The following is a 15876-nucleotide window of genomic DNA, read 5'->3' on the forward strand; positions in this document are numbered from 1 at the left end:
CAAAGCCTTAATTTCACTAAATGTATGCAGACTTACTTTTTGTACCTAGACTCCGTGATAAATATATGGTTAATTGAAGAAAGGGGGATGTGATTTTTAAAGTGCATATGAACTGTAACTTTTAATGACTAAATTTCTATTTCATTTAAGCTCCTTCAGGTAAAACAATTCATCATACCTGGCGTTCAAAATTTAACAACAATAAAAAACAATGTAGGTGGTTTATCCATGGGTTCCACAGGGTTAACTAGAGTACGTCTCCGACCTCAAATCTCATCAAAAGAACTTACTTTTAGGCAAATTCAAAGAATGTGAAATACATACGTCTTCTGACTAAATCAAACTGTTAGATATGAAGTAAAGACACTGGACCTGCAGTTCCCAATACAACCTAAACATAAAAAGCCCTTCAAATTCAAGTCTCTGGGAGCAAAACAAAGCAAAAACAAAAACAAAACAAAAACCTCTACACATTTCCTTCTTTTATCTACTCTGCTAACAGAAGAAGGAATACTTTTTAAATCTGACCAAGTTTTAATACAAATTAAAAACGTTGACTCTTGGAGAATTCAGATGCTGGCCAAGCTCAAAAATAAAAAATTAAGTAATGACACATGATATGCTGTGATAACCTAAAACCATAATGAAAATTGGTAAAAATAATAAAAATGAAAAATTAGAACAACAAAAAAACTATGTTTTAATTCTCAAATTGTTTCACAGTAACAAAAGCTTCTTGTACTGTGTCACAAGGTCAAATAAGTTGAGTCATTTCCCTGGACAGAAACCACTAATGCTGTTGCCTTATAAACGTATCATAAAGTTTAGAAAGCATTTTCTCTTTCATTATCTCAATCATTATCATAACCCTTTGAAAAAGAGAGAGGTACTATTTTCCTCATTTTACAGATGAGAAAACTAGAACTCAAGGAATTAGGGGATTCACCACGACCACATGGCTACCTTCATGTAAGAAAAGGGATATAAGAAAATGTACAGGTATTTGTATAAAATGTACTCATTTGTATAAAAGAAATACAAGCAAGATAAACCAGAAATTAAGAGATTGGTTACCTCCAGGTACAGGTGGGAAAGAAGGGGGAAAGAGAAACTGGGTAGCAGAGATAGGAGTAACCCTTCTCTGAGTATATCTTTTTTTTTAATATAACTCAGACTCTTAGAACCAGAGTAATGTTTCACATATCCAAGATAAACAATCAAAACTGAAAGTAGAGGAATAGGGTTAGCAATTCTCAAACTTTTTATGTGTATACTATAATAAGCTGAGTAGATTACAGATAATGAGAGCCAGGTTTCTCATTATTGGAGATATTTAATAAATAAGGAAAAGGGGAATGTTAAAACAAACTGGGTGGCATTGCAGTGGAACTCGAGCTATTAGTATAAACTCGTGGTTTTTAATGTATATACAAATACAGAAATACAGATAATGTGTATACAAGTGGGTTAGTGTGTGTATATATATATATATATATATATTTTTTTTTTTTCTAATTTTGTCTGCCGAAAGGGCCTAGAAGCAATGACATTCCAGTAACACTGAACACACCTCGGCCCAGAGCTTGGTCACTAACACCATTTTCCAATAAAGAGTCAGGATTTATTGGAGAAGTGGCTGATCACAGCATTGAGGCAGGAAAAATACAATATGAACCTGAAACATCTTGTGGTGCCAGAAAGTAAAGAAATGCTTTAAAAAAGAAAGGGGGGGGGCGGGCAAAATTCCCTGGCAGTCCAGTGGTTAGGACTCCACACTTTCACTGCTAGGGTCCTGGGTTCAATCCCTGGTGGGGGAACTAAGATCCTGCAAGCTGCACAGCGCGGCAAAAAAAAAAAAAAAAAAAAAAACAACAGGTTGGTGGCTGGGTAGAAGAACACAGGAGCCAACCTGAAGGAACTCCTAATGGGCAAAGTTGGATTAATCTGAGCAACAAAACAAATAATGATAATACATATCCATGACTCTGTGATGATATAAATATATAATAGAATAAATTAATAAATGAAGGCGTGCTCTTCCTCACAGCAGAATTACAATTAATAAATGTAGAAGGCAAGAGAGAAATAGCCCCAATTATGCAACCACACTCTTAATAAACGTTGCATGTTAAGATCCACCAGTTGCTGAAATTAGTGGGCCAAAGTTTGAGGAAACAGTATTTGCAAAGTCTCCCACAAGATACTTATCAACTACAAAGAGAAACATAGTAACACCACAGTAGAATGACCCACCATGCAGATACCAATCTAACCAAGTAATCAAAGTAACGATTACATACAGACATCAGGAATTTCTTAATACGATACACTATTGAACTTCTTGATATGATACACTACGAAAGGATGCATTCTGCTATTCTTACCAAAATTCATAACCTCATTCTGATCATGAGAAAACATCAAATAAACCCAAACTGAGGGACATTCTACAAAATAACTGACTGGTAATCTTCAAAGGCATCAAGGTCATGAAAGATAAGGAAAGACAGAGAAACAATCACAGACTGGAAAAGACTAAGGAAAAATAATAACTAAAAGGATAGTGGAAAAATTGGTAACAATTCTAATAAGGTCTGTAGTTTAGCTGAAAATATTGTATCAATGGTAATTTCCTGTTCTTGATGATTATACTGGTTATGGAAGATGCTAACAGTAGGGGAAGGAGGTGAGAGATACAAGGGAACTCTTCCTACTATTTTGGCAGGTTTTCTGCAAATCTAAAATTAGTTCAAATCAAGTTTTTTTTTTTTAAAGGGAGCTGACAATACTTTGTTCCTACTTAGTTGACATGCTAATGTCAAAGACTTCTATAATAACTACAAGGTCAAATACAAAATACAAATTGCTGGACCAAAGGATATAAAATGTTTTGCTGCCTCACAAAGCATTTTAGTAACATATCTAGAAATAGCATAAAGATGCCTAATTTTCTAAACTATATAATGGTTACTAGGTAGGATGACCCTATAATTTACCATCCAAACGAGGACCATTAGAGGAGAAAGGGGATCTTCGGTTACCCTACTAGTAGGTCAAAGTGGTTCATGTTATTAAAGATCTCAAGTCAGTTTGAGTTGGCACAAACTCGATGCTTAGGCAAGTCATCCTCATTTCCCTTAGCCTCTGAACAAACGCCCCTGAGGGAAGGGACCAGAAAGTTGAATGGGGAGATCCCCAAAGTAGACTTAGGTAATGCGAAAGTAAGCTAATGCATACTTACAACATGCTTCGATTTTTTAATTATGATTTTTTAAAGGTCAAGAATGAAATCACTGACTTTCCAGAGCAGCATTCAGCTTTCACTGCCTTGCCTAAAATGTACCACATTCAAGTACACTCACCCAGTCACAGCATAAAAGGTAATAAGCTAAGGTTAAGTACTCTGCTGTATGCTTTTGAAACAGCAGTTACCTCAGGAAGTTGGACTGGTTCCAAATTCTATTATTTCTGAAAAAGATCAGCAATGTAATACTGAAAGTATCAGCTGAATATGACATATTAGCCTCAAAGACTCAACAATATTAACCAGGTATTGATGTCCTTAAAATTCTACATTTAGGTTAATTAAGACCCACTTCCTTTGCATATTTAGTAAGAGCTAAGCTAAAGATACGCATAGTAATTTATAAAACTTAAAAAGTAGACAGACATAATCTTTAAAAATCAGCAACCCCGGGGCTTCCCTGGTGGCACAGTGGTTGAGAGTCCGCCTGACAGTGCAGGGGACACAGGTTCGTGCCCCGGTCCGGGAAGATCCCACATGCCGCAGAGCGGCTGGGCCCGTGAGCCATGGCCACTGGGCCTGCGCGTCCGGAGCCTGTGCTCCGCAACGAGAGAGGCCACAACAGTGAGAGGCCCACGTACCAAGGAAAAAAAAAAAAAAAAAAAATCAGCAACCCCCTTCCCACACTGTAATATTTCAAGTCACTGAAGAAGTTTCTTGTGTGTGGAAAATCTTCATCCAAAGCAAATAAACCCTGTTCTTATCAGACCTGAAAGGTTATACAGAGCCTCTTCTTTAATGTGGTCTTTTCCTAAACAGTAAAAAGAATCCTGTTAGAGATTAGCAGTATTTCTCTATTTTGTTTCTTTATAATAATATAAAGAAACATTAGCATAGACTGAGGGTATAACCTAACAAATAAAAAAATAAAATTTAACTTGAAAATTACATAAATGCTTTAGGCAGAACTAACATTCTATGTGAAATACAATAACCCAAGACTTTGTAACTTACAATTTCAATTCTTCACAGGACAGCAAAGTAGTCAAATGCCCATACTTTACTTCTTACAAAATTATCACTGCCTAATAGGAATTATCTTAATAATAGAAGCAGGCAAAATCTCTTTTGAATAGTTCTAGGCATTATACAAAAGGAAGAAATGGTCAAAGTCTGTTTATTCAATAAGTCATAAAAAATTAGCACACCTCACTAAATCTCAAACATTTAATGGATTATAAAACCTTACACATAGTTCTGTGATGCCATTCCTACTCTCCTAATCTTTCCTGTTCCTTATTTCAACTTGCACACCTCAATCAAATAAATCTTCAAAACTACTGTTTTCATCACCAGTTCCCCCCACCAAAAAAAAAAGAAATGCAATTGATTTTTGACGAAGTGCCAAGACAATTCAATGAGGAAAGAACAGTCTTTTCAACAAATAGCACTGAAACAACTGGACATCCAAATGCAAAATAAACTTGGACCCCCTACTTAACATCATACACAAAAATTAACTCAAAATGGATCAGAGACTTAAATGTACAAGCTAAAATTATAAACTCTTAGAAGTAAACAAAGAAGTAAATCTTCATGACCTTGAATTAGTCAAAGCCTTCTTAGACACAATATAAAAGTGCAAGTGACAAAAGAAAAACAGATAAATTGGACTTCATCAAAATTAAAAACTTTTCTGCTTTGGAGGGTGAACAGTGAAAAGATGACCCACTGAATGGGAAAAAATATTTTCAAGTGTTATATCTGAAAAGGGACTTGTATCCAGAATATATAAAGAACTCTTACAACTCAATAATAAAAAGACAATCAAGCTAAAAACTGGGCAAAGGATTTGAGCAGACATTTCTCCAAAGACAAATGGCCAATAAGCCCACAAAAAGATGCACAACATCATTAGTCATCAAGGAAAAGCAAATCAAAACCACAATGAGGTACTACTTCACACCCACTAGAACGGCCTATAATCAAAAAGATATATACAATGCCAAGTGTTGGAATCTTCATCTTTTGCTGGTAGGAATGTAAAATGGTAGTCACTTTGGAAAACAGTTTGGCAGTTAATCAAAATATTAAACATGGAGTTACCTCATAAAACCCAGCAACTGTACTCTTAGGTATATACTCAAGAGAAATGAAAACATACATCCACACAAAAACATTCATAGCATAATTATTCATAAGAGTAAAAAAGTTTAAACCACCCAAACGTCCATCAACAGATGAATGAAAAAATGTAATACTTGGAATATTCTCCAACAATTAAAAAAAAAAAGGTTCTAAAACACGCTACAGGGCTTCCCTGGGGTGGCACAGTGGTTGAGAGTCCACCTGCCGATGCCGGGGACGCGGGTTCGTGACCCGGTCCGGAAAGATCGCACACGCCGCGGAGCGGCTGGGCCCGTGTGAGCCATGGCCGCTGAGCCTGCGCGTCCGGAGCCTGTGCTCCGCAACGGGAGAGGCCACAGCAGTGAGAGGCCCGCGTACCGCAAAACACGCTACAACATAGAGGAACCACAAAAAAATTATGCAAAGTGAGAGAAACCACTCATAAAAGACCATATATTGTATATTCCTATACGAAATGTCCAGAATAGGCAAATCTCTATAGGCTGAAAGTAGATTAGTACTTGCCTAGGGCAGAGAGAACTGCGGGGGGTGGGGTGGGGGAACTGGTGAGTCTAATGGGTTTCTTTTGGGAGTGATGAAAATATTCTAAAATTTACGAGGGTGATGGTTGCAGTATTCTGTGAATATACTCAAAACCACTGAACTGTACACTGTAAATGGGTGGCTTGTATGGTATGCAAATTATATCTCAATAAAGCTGTCCAAAAAAAAGAGCAATGGTTTTACACAAGAGAGGTCTATCCTCTTCTCTTATTCATTCAAAGTCCTCTAGCATCCGGATCCATTATCTCAAGCATTCAACCTCAAGACTCCTCCACTCCAAGCATACTGATCAGGAGCCTTACAATCCAGCATACACCGTGCTTATTTCAGGCCCAAATCTTTGTTCATGCCGATCACCCACTCACCACAATCCATTCCTCTCTGCCGAACCAAACCCTGACTACAGCCTTAAACTCTTTTTAATTTTTTAAAAATTCGTCTTTCAGTTCAAATTCTGTTTCTTATACGCTATTTTCCAGGGCCTAGAAAGAGTCAGGAGTCACCCTTTCTTTCTTACATTCCTCCATTCTATCTTCAAGGTTCAGTCCTTTCCACTCTCAATGTAAAAATACTGTGTTCTGGCTCAAAACTGGCAGTACTTATTTCTACTGCCACCTAGTTTTCCTCCTTGTTATTCCAAAATTCTGTTTGTTCCCATGCTTCAATCTTATTTCCCTAACTCCACATGAGACCGCATATGGTCTTTTCCTACCTCCTCAATCACTCCATATAATACCAACGTTTGCTGAAAACCAATTAAAGTAATCAAGGCAATATCACACATGTATACAATTCATAACTAGCAAATACCACCCTGGCCACATCTTTTTTAAGTATGATTTAATATATGGATGAAGATGGATTCAAAGGAATAATTTTTAAAATGTACGTAACTGTGGGGGGGAAAATCTGTGAAGTTAGATCAAGTTTTAATGTCATAAATAATGCAAAACATTATAGGCACAACAAGTCAAAAATGTTTGACTTCTTGATAAAGGTTTCAGCCCTTCTCTTTCTAATGTGCAGTGATAACTTCTGAGCTACAAGCCAAAGGTGAAAGAAGACCTTTCCAAAGAAACAAAAATAGTTCACTCCAAATTGATGAAGAATAAAACTATTCAAAAAGTAGTTTCTGCTGGCAGATAGTTAAGTAACAAAATAAGCAAGATACAAAACTGTATGTAATTTAACCTTAAGTTATGTTACCAAAAAAGGGCAGATTTTAAGTCCATTAAAATTAAAGTCTATAGAAAAAAGGACAAGAAATAAACCAAAATGTTAAACAGTGGTTACCTCTATGTACTAAGATTATGACTGATGTTTTACTTTTCCATATTTTAAAAATTTTCTGAATTGATGATGTTACTCATAATTATAAAACAAAAATTTTAATAGTAACATTTGACTATAAATGTTTTTTCTCCTTGGCCTTTATACAAATTCTAATTCTCAGTATCTATACTTCAAATGTAACCCAGCCATTTTAGATGGCTATGTAAACTGGGTCAATGCTTATGCCATCTCAAAGGAAATTATGGAACTATTTTCAATTCAATTACACATCAGTGCAAACAATTTAGGGCAGCTTTGAGTGCAAAAAGTGTGTTGTGATGCCATCTCTATTACCCCAAAACTTATCTTAAACTGATTCCTAGACTCTAACTTAATCAACATTTCATTCAACAAATATTTACAGACTTCCTACTACCTGCCAAGCACTGTTATAGGTGCTAGCAATTCAATAGTGAACAAAAGTGACAAAAATTTCTGCCTTTATGAAGTTTACATTCTCTACAGCTACAATTTAATGTCTCAGGGCTTCCCTGGTGGCACAGTGGTTGAGAGTCCGCCTGCCGATGCAGGGGACACGGGTTCGTGCCCCGGTCCGGGAAGATCCCACATGCCGCAGAGCGGCTGGGCCCGTGAGCCATGGCTGCTGAGCCTGCACGTCCGGAGCCTGTGCTCCGCAACAGGAGAGGCCACAACAGTGAGAGCCCCACTTACCGCAAAAAAAAAAAAAAAAAAAAAAAAAAAATTTAATGTCTCAGAAGAGTCAGGAAACAATGCACAGGGGTCAAAAAAATACAAAACAACTACTAGTTAATAAAGATCATAAAAACTGACAAATTTCAAATATACTTTAAATAGTTCAAACTATCTCAAATTTCAGTTAAGAGTACAGGAGAGTGAAACACTTCTTATTGGCAGCAAGTCAAAGAACTAGGACCCAACTGAGAATTCAGAAGTATCTTGGGATCCTGCAATATTTCATCCATGTAAATCTCACCTGCAGTTTACACATTACTTGAAGTCAGGTGCCTACCTAATAATCAGGAAATACTTCATTTCATATTATAGTAGCTCGAAGTATTATTCCTAAAGTAAAAATAGATTGTTTCTCATCACAGGAGTTTACTTCAGAACTTACTTTCCCTCATACTTCATAATGAACTAACTGGATCATCACCCAGAGCAAGGAAGCATCTGACCACGGTGGCAACCTTATCTTACAGCCTCAAGCCATCCCACCACAGACAATATAGTCTTCACTACTAAAGTCACAGAAGTATTTCAGTCTGTTTGGCTAAATCTAACAATAAAACAAAAACCAGAAGCTTCTTCCCATATGAGCAAGCTGCCTTCCCTATGATCCACATCAGAATGCCTCTAGTATCAGTAAGTCACCACAGAAACGTGTCACTGACCATCAGACAAACTAAGAAACCATTAATAGGTCTCTATAAATCATTCCCGCCTACTTGCAAGAACAAAACAAACCTCAAACCATAATCTTCAGAATTAAAAGCCATTACAATTCAAGAGGATCACTTTGTAAACTATAAACTAGTCTTAACCCTTCATTTTAGAGAAGGGGAAACTGATGCCCAAAGTAGTTATTTGACTAGTCCAAGATAACACATTAAAATGGAAAAGCCAGGGCTTCCCTGGTGGCGCAGTGGTTGAGAGTCTGCCTGCCGATGCAGGGGACACAGGTTCATGCCCCGGTCCGAGAAGATCCCACATGCCGCAGAGCGGGCTAGGCCCGTGAGCCATGGCCACTGAGCCCGCGTGTCCAGAGCCTGTGCTCCGCAACGGGAGAGGCCACAACAGTGAGAGGCCCGCGTACCACACACACAAAAAAAATGTTAAAGCCAAACTTGAATCCAGATTTTTTTTTTTACTCAAAATCAGGTGGACTTCTCAATACACCAAGTAAAATCTATATTTTAAGGCCAGCAGGAACGGCTTCCCAGCCAAAGTCTAATATCAGAAGGGCAGGGGGGTATTATGGGATGAGTGTGAAGGAGACCAGGAAAGAACCAACCACAGAGATCAGATCTGATACGTATCTTCTCATACTCTAATTCCTCATATTATGATGCAGAAGATATTTCGAATCTACAGCAATTGTGTTTTGATTACCATGTTCTCTGGTACCTCCTTCTAGCTTCTCTGCTCCTGCTAAAAACCCGAAACATGCCTGAAATCCATTTAGTACTAAAATTCTATGCAGCAGCAACAGCAAAGGAATTGTGAAAAGTCAGCAGGCAGAAGGTGAAAGCTCTGTAAACCTTGGGTAATTCTTACTCATCCTTCTAATTTAGCTCAGATTTCTTCTAGGAAGCCCTAATTCCTCCTTCCCCAAGGCTAGGCTCTTAGAGCAGAGTTACTGTACTTGCCTCATGGTATTCTGTCCATTTACCTGTCTGGACCAAGTTCTTTGAGGGCAAAGATTTCAACCCCAGACCTAGCACTGAGCATGGCACACAATAGGTGCTGGATAAATGAACAATTTTAAACCTTGCCACTTAGATTAAAGCTCCAATACAAATAGCAACCCTATTATGATTCAAAACATGGGTTTCAAACATTTTTTAGCAGACATTTTGTAAAAATCTTATCAGAAACCCCAATGTGGAAAAGCACCATATCAGTCCTTAGGTAATTTAAATTCTCAGTTTGACAGAAAATACCCATAAGCCTAGGACAGGGAGTAGCAGCAGGATGTGACTGATGTGAGCTGATGTGACTCAGGCATCTAACTTTCTTCCTTCTTTATCTCCATCTTGCATTGGTCTCCCTCTCTCCCTTGCTAAAAGAGGATGATGAGGATCTGCTCTCTCAAAGCACAGATCCATCTTTGTTGATGGTGGGGCTTAGTAGTAAACAGACTGCTGGCCACTGCGTAAGCTACAGAGTTCTAGTTGCTAGTTATAAAGGTATTTTGCTGGAGGCCTTGCTAACATCTGAACAAGCAGAAACATGCACTGAATCAAATGTGGCAGGCCTATTCTTATGCTTTAAGGCTCAATGAGGTAAAGATATCCTACTTGTCTAGCAGTGTGTGGCTATGAGCTAATTAAAACAACGTGCAGCATCACTGCATTCTCGATTACTCCAAAGAGCTCCTATAGTTTATACAGACTTCCCCTAGCTATCAAATATGGGAGGGTATCCTTCCTTCCATTTCCACATGCAGACTTGGTAAGAAGTAGCACAGCATACTACAAAGGACATTCATAAGCTTTGGAGCCACGGTCTGAACTGCAGTCCACTACTTACTAGAGAGACAACTGTGGGAATGTTACTTAACTTCTCTGAACTTTAGTTTCCTCATCTGTAAAATACAGACGGTATTTTACAGATGAGGAATATATACAGACTCATTACAGTCCTTGTGAGAATTAAATAAAATCATGTATGTATGGCTCCTAGAATAGTAGGCACTCAATAAATGAACACTATTGTTATTATTCAGATTTAGCTTTGGTAGAGGCAAAAAAGAAGAAAGCAAATGTTATTAGCTTCAGCCTACGAAACTGAAAATCAACACAGAACACAAAAAAAGGAAAACTGTAATACTAAAAAAAGGGAATATTTGCTTTTAATATATGTCATATCTAAGACAAAATAGCTGAGGACACAAGTCATTTTTGGGTCACCACAGGCCTTTACCAAATTTAGTTCCTTTAAAGAACCCACTGCTCTGATTTCTTAACCAAACCAACTCCCCCCAAACAGTAACTAGACTCCCCAGAAGTGTCAGCAGCCCTGAGAGAAATTACACCCTGAAGTCTTTCCATATAAATAGAACACTGTGTATTCGTAACAGACTGAAAAATTGTTCTGTTTAAGTCAGAACTACTTGGGGACCTGAATTCAAACTCATTTATCTTTAATTATCTCAAGGGTGAGCAATTTCCATCTAAAGAATTAGGCTTTTAATGGGGACCCAAGAACTCCCTGAAAATGTAAGCAAGATTTTCTATGCATGTACAATTTTCTGTGGAGAGGATCTACAAGCTTTCATCAAAATGTCAAAGTTGTTTGTTACCCAGAAAAGGTTAAGAATCACTACTGAGATTCTCAGTAGAGCCTCTTGGAACCTCATACTGGGAAGCTGAGGTGAGCAAATCTCAAGGCAAGTATCCTAAAGTGCCAATTTCATAAACGATCATACTGGATTATGTTATAAAACTCTAAGCATATTTCTCCCTTGCCATTAGCACTTTTTATATCAGGGTTTATCTTCTTCTTTCATCCCCACCATTCCTGCCCACCCTCTGCCATGCCCCATCCCTTGCCTCTCAGCAGTCAAAGGCATCTTTCCATGAAATGGCCTTATGAGCCTGCCATGCCATACCAATGCTTACTTAAGCAGGTTCCGTTTAAATTCAAATTCACTATCATTTCTGATTTGTCACTTGAACCCTAAGTACAAATGAAGGACATCTTGTTACATGAATCTCTAATATTTTTACAAATTTAAAATACTATCTGAACTTATTAATTCAATTCAAACACAACTGCACCCGTATATTTTGAGGAACTAGAGTTAATCAAGCCATAGAAAGAGCAACTCCAAATTTGCACTCCAGTCTCAATGCTTCCATGTGTATCAACTTATATACAATAACCACTTTCATCAAACAAATACAAATTCCCACACTCAGTCACACTTAGTGTACAAAAGCAGAATTGCTCTGTTTCAATCCATTTTTAACCAATTCTCCATTACCAGAGATAACATTTCACCATTGGTATGTTCTAATGAAATCTGTAATCTACACTTCATTTACTATACAAGCTTTTAGATTTTAGCAATTTGTAACCTTTCAATGTGTAAAGCAAAGAGAAGATAATAGAATTGTGAAATACATCAAGAAGAAAATTTAATCTTACTTCGATGACATGAGGCAAAGTAAAAACTTAAAGCCACATAAAACCAAGTATCCTATATTACTACGTATATGTATAAAAGTTATTTCCACTAGAAATTACATCTTAAATCCCCTCTAACAACTGTTGCAGTAGTAGTAACTACTTTTATGTTGCAACCAACTCACAGCTTTTTTTTTTTTTTTTTTTTTTTTTTTTTGCGGTACGCGGGCCTCTCACCGCTGTGGCCTCTCCCGTTGCGGAGCACAGGCTCCGGACGCGCAGGCTCAGCGGCCATGGCTCACGGGCCCAGCCGCTCCACGGCATGTGGGACCTTCCCGGACCGGGGCACGAACCCGTGTCCCCCGCATCGGCAGGCGGACTCTCAACCACTGCGCCACCAGGGAAGCCCCAACTCACAGCTTTTATAAGTCTTTCCTTTGTGAAATGCGCTGAGAAAACGTACACTTGAAACACTCAAGTCACAGCTCTTTGTGTCCAAATAACACAACCAAATTCACCAAGCACTGTCATATTCAGTACTCAGGTCCTTATTTATCACTCTGTAGTCAAGAACACGTAACTATGGACCTCCTTTCATTTAATTTCCAAAACAGCTCCAAGATGCAGGTAAGGAATAATTTACTTGGTGGCGCAGTATAGAAACTTAAAGCCCTAACCAAATATGGGCAATCAAGACCAAAAAAAAAAAAAACAAAAACAAACTGAAATTAAAAAGGAATTTAAACTCACAAAGCATTAAAGATATGTTTAAGAGATCCAGCACTGAATTCCACCTTGAAGTAGGCATGTCAGCCAAACTTCTTCCCCCAGAGTAAAGCAACTAGGGATACTGATCAAAACTAACCAGGTTTTCGAGGAGCAACACACACTCAGGTATCACTAACCATTCTCATTGGTGAACAATTCTTAATTGAACAGAATCTTGCAGTTCAACCTTATGAAATCAGTACACACATGACACTGGAATGGAATTTATCTTACTCTGCGCCACCACTGCTTGGATTGAAAAAATGTGGACTAACAATATTCAAAGAACAGAGAAAATGGCACTTGACAGAAACCAAAACGATGACCTGGAATGACTCTAGAAGAGAGATACCTTCCCCTTCTCAAAGCAATGGACACAGACAAGAATCAAACTACAGACTGTGAAATAATCTGTGGACCTCACAGCAGTTAGCTTCTCACTTGCTCAAATACCCTACTCTCTCTAAAAGTCAAACACACGATGACACAAATACAAAAACACATCTAACATCCAATGATTATTTATTGATTTACACAAATACAACGGATTGGGGGAGGGATGCATGATGAAATGTTATTCTAAGGTAGCTAATAATACCTTTCTAAGTCTCCGTGGAATTCATGAACTCAGTGTTTTACCTTCACCGCCTGGTTTTTAACTAAAATACCTCGTCACCAAGTCTTTTTAATCAAAGCTGTCCAAAAATTCTACAATCAAGCAAATAACATGAAATTAGACACATTCAATACTAGACTTTCCTCCAGGGGCCCTGGTACCCTCTAGACATCAGGCCTATGAAGAGTAAATGAAAGCCCTTTAAAAATATTCAGCATAACACAAGCCTTCCAAAAAGTGAGACTTTTGGGGGTGATGGGTAATGTCTGTTAATTTCCTCTTCCTTTAAAAAGGTCAAACGCAGGGAAGCGTCCGGTTTAACATTTCCTCCCTAGATCGCGTTCCACCACAAACCACAACTCCCCCAATCGCTAAAAAACACTAGCAAGAGGGAGTGCTTTCTGCAAAATTTCACCGTAGATTTAAAATCCAACTTACCTCACGAACGAGCTGAGTTTAGTTTCATACAGGAAATTTACCAATAAAGTTTATTATGTATTAATAATAATAATTAGAGAAGCCCACCATGCCCCGCTGCAGGGAGATGAGGAGGGTGTAGTCCTCACAACAATCAGAGAAAAGCCTTCCCTGCAGGGCTGGTCACAGGCACCAGCAAATTCGGCCTAATAAAGGGGGGCGGGGGTAGGGTTTAGGGGAGGAGAGGCTAGGGGGGGAAGGGTCCCCCAGCTCCAAAAGGGAAGGGCTGCAGAAGCAAGGCCGATGGAGCTAGTTTTCGCAGTAGTGCAGAGGGTCCCGGGGTGCCCCGTAGTGCTGCTGCCGGGGCACCCCAAAAGCTCCGGCCAAGCCGGGTGCGTGGGCTGGAGGAGCAGCCCCTTCCCTGGCTGGGCAGTGGCTGCCGGCAGGAGAGTCCCCGGAGGGGCCCCAGTACCCCTGGTCTGCAGCGAAGAGAGCCAAAGGGCCGGCAGGAAGGTGAAAAGGATACTGTTGGGGCGCCTGGGTCTGGAGGGCCCTGATGTTCGGGTGAGGAGGGGCCGCTGCCGCCGCTGCCGCCGCCGCCGCCGGGTGAGGAGGCGGTACCGCTGCCGCCGCCGCCGCCGCCGCCGCCGCCGCCGCTGCCGCTCCGGTGCCGGGTCCGGTTCCTGCTGCAGCCGCTGAGCCTGATTTCAGAGCCGGTTTCTGCGGTAAACTCATGGCAAAGCGAAGCCACCAACCCCCCCAGAGCGGGACCGGGCGCGCCGGGGTGCAGGGGCCGGGGGCAGCGGGGGGGCGGGATGGGGGCAGACCCGGGGAGGCGGCGGGAGCGGGGGGCCGGGGGGAGGCTGGGAGGAGGAGGAGGAGGGAGCCGGGGCCGGTCACACACGCCCGCCGCCGCCGCCGCCGCCGCCGCCGCCGCCGCCGGCAGCAGCAGCCGCCCCGCGGGCCAGCACCACCGGCTGCCGGTCTCCGTGACAACGCGACCCCAGGGGGGGGGCCGGACCCGGCGGGGGCAGGAGGCGGAGAGACCGGACCTTTCACGGCAATATCCTCATGGGCCGGCGGCAGGGGGTCTTTATCCCCCTGCCCGGGGGAAGCGGCGCCCTTCTCGGTAGCGGGGCTCAGGCGATGCCGGCGGATTTTCTTCACTCAACGAGCAGAGCATCCAACATGGCGCTGCGGTCGCCTCCAGCAGTCCGGCAGGACGGCCGCTCGGAAAACCTCGGGCCTTTTCGGAGTAGCTCGGGAGGCCGAGGGTGAGATGCTCCTTCGGCTTTTTCCGGAGACTGCGAGAGGTCGGGGTTCTTCGGAAACACTCGGGGGCGCCTTCGGCCGCCGTTCGGCAGTTCTCCGGGGCTGATTCGCTTCCTCGGGAAAGATCGGCTAGGGGGGCTTCCAGGCACGCTGCGGCTGGGGTGCGGGGCGGAGGGAGAGATCAAAGGCGAGGTCTGGTTTGCGAGAGCCCTCCTCTGCCGCCCAGCCTCGAAGAACAATGGTAACGGCCCTGGAGCCTGCGGTCCGCAGAGCCCTGTCCGTAGGGGCGGGAGGCAGTGAGGCGAGAAACCTCGGTTACGGTGGGAGGAACCGCTTAACCGGAGTGAAACCGCTGGATAGGAGCCCGCCGCGTGGACCTATTAGCATAACAAATAGCACTCGCCGGCCCTTAAACGCAGTTCCCGTCCATTGTGTCTACATTTCGCCCTCGTCCACTCAGAGAGGTGAGCGGGATGAGGAGCTCCATTTCCAGAGCACGCTGAGTCTGAGAGAGGAAAAGTGACCGGCCCAAGGTCATCCAGCCAGGAAAGGACAGAGACAAACCTGGATCTGAAATCCAGGTTCATTCGTCCGAATGAACCTTGCCGCTTCCCAAGTTGCCTGGGAACCTGATCCGACCCTCCTTATCTAATCAGCAGCCTTAACTTGGGGATCTGTGGACGGATTCTTCCAAGGCCTGCCCGGG

General features: G+C 41.4%; 1 protein-coding gene across 4 annotated transcripts in view; it reads right to left on the bottom strand.

Annotated features, from left to right (window-relative positions):
* EIF4G3 (eukaryotic translation initiation factor 4 gamma 3) overlaps positions 1 to 15059 on the bottom strand; it is a 390751-nt gene extending 375692 nt beyond the window's left edge. For 3 of the 4 annotated variants that reach the window (XM_060089107.1, XM_060089108.1, XM_060089099.1), the window contains exons 1-2: positions 14951 to 15059; positions 14425 to 14599 (exon numbers count right to left, since the gene is read on the bottom strand). The gene's annotated coding sequence lies outside the window, so the exon portion shown is untranslated. The remainder of the gene's footprint in view (positions 1 to 14424; positions 14600 to 14950) is intronic. The other variant, XM_060089106.1, reaches the window with a different exon arrangement.
* Positions 15060 to 15876: the final 817 nt, after the last annotated feature.

This window comes from Mesoplodon densirostris, chromosome 2 (genome assembly GCF_025265405.1).
Source record: "Mesoplodon densirostris isolate mMesDen1 chromosome 2, mMesDen1 primary haplotype, whole genome shotgun sequence".
NCBI classification, from domain to species: Eukaryota; Metazoa; Chordata; class Mammalia; order Artiodactyla; family Ziphiidae; genus Mesoplodon; species Mesoplodon densirostris.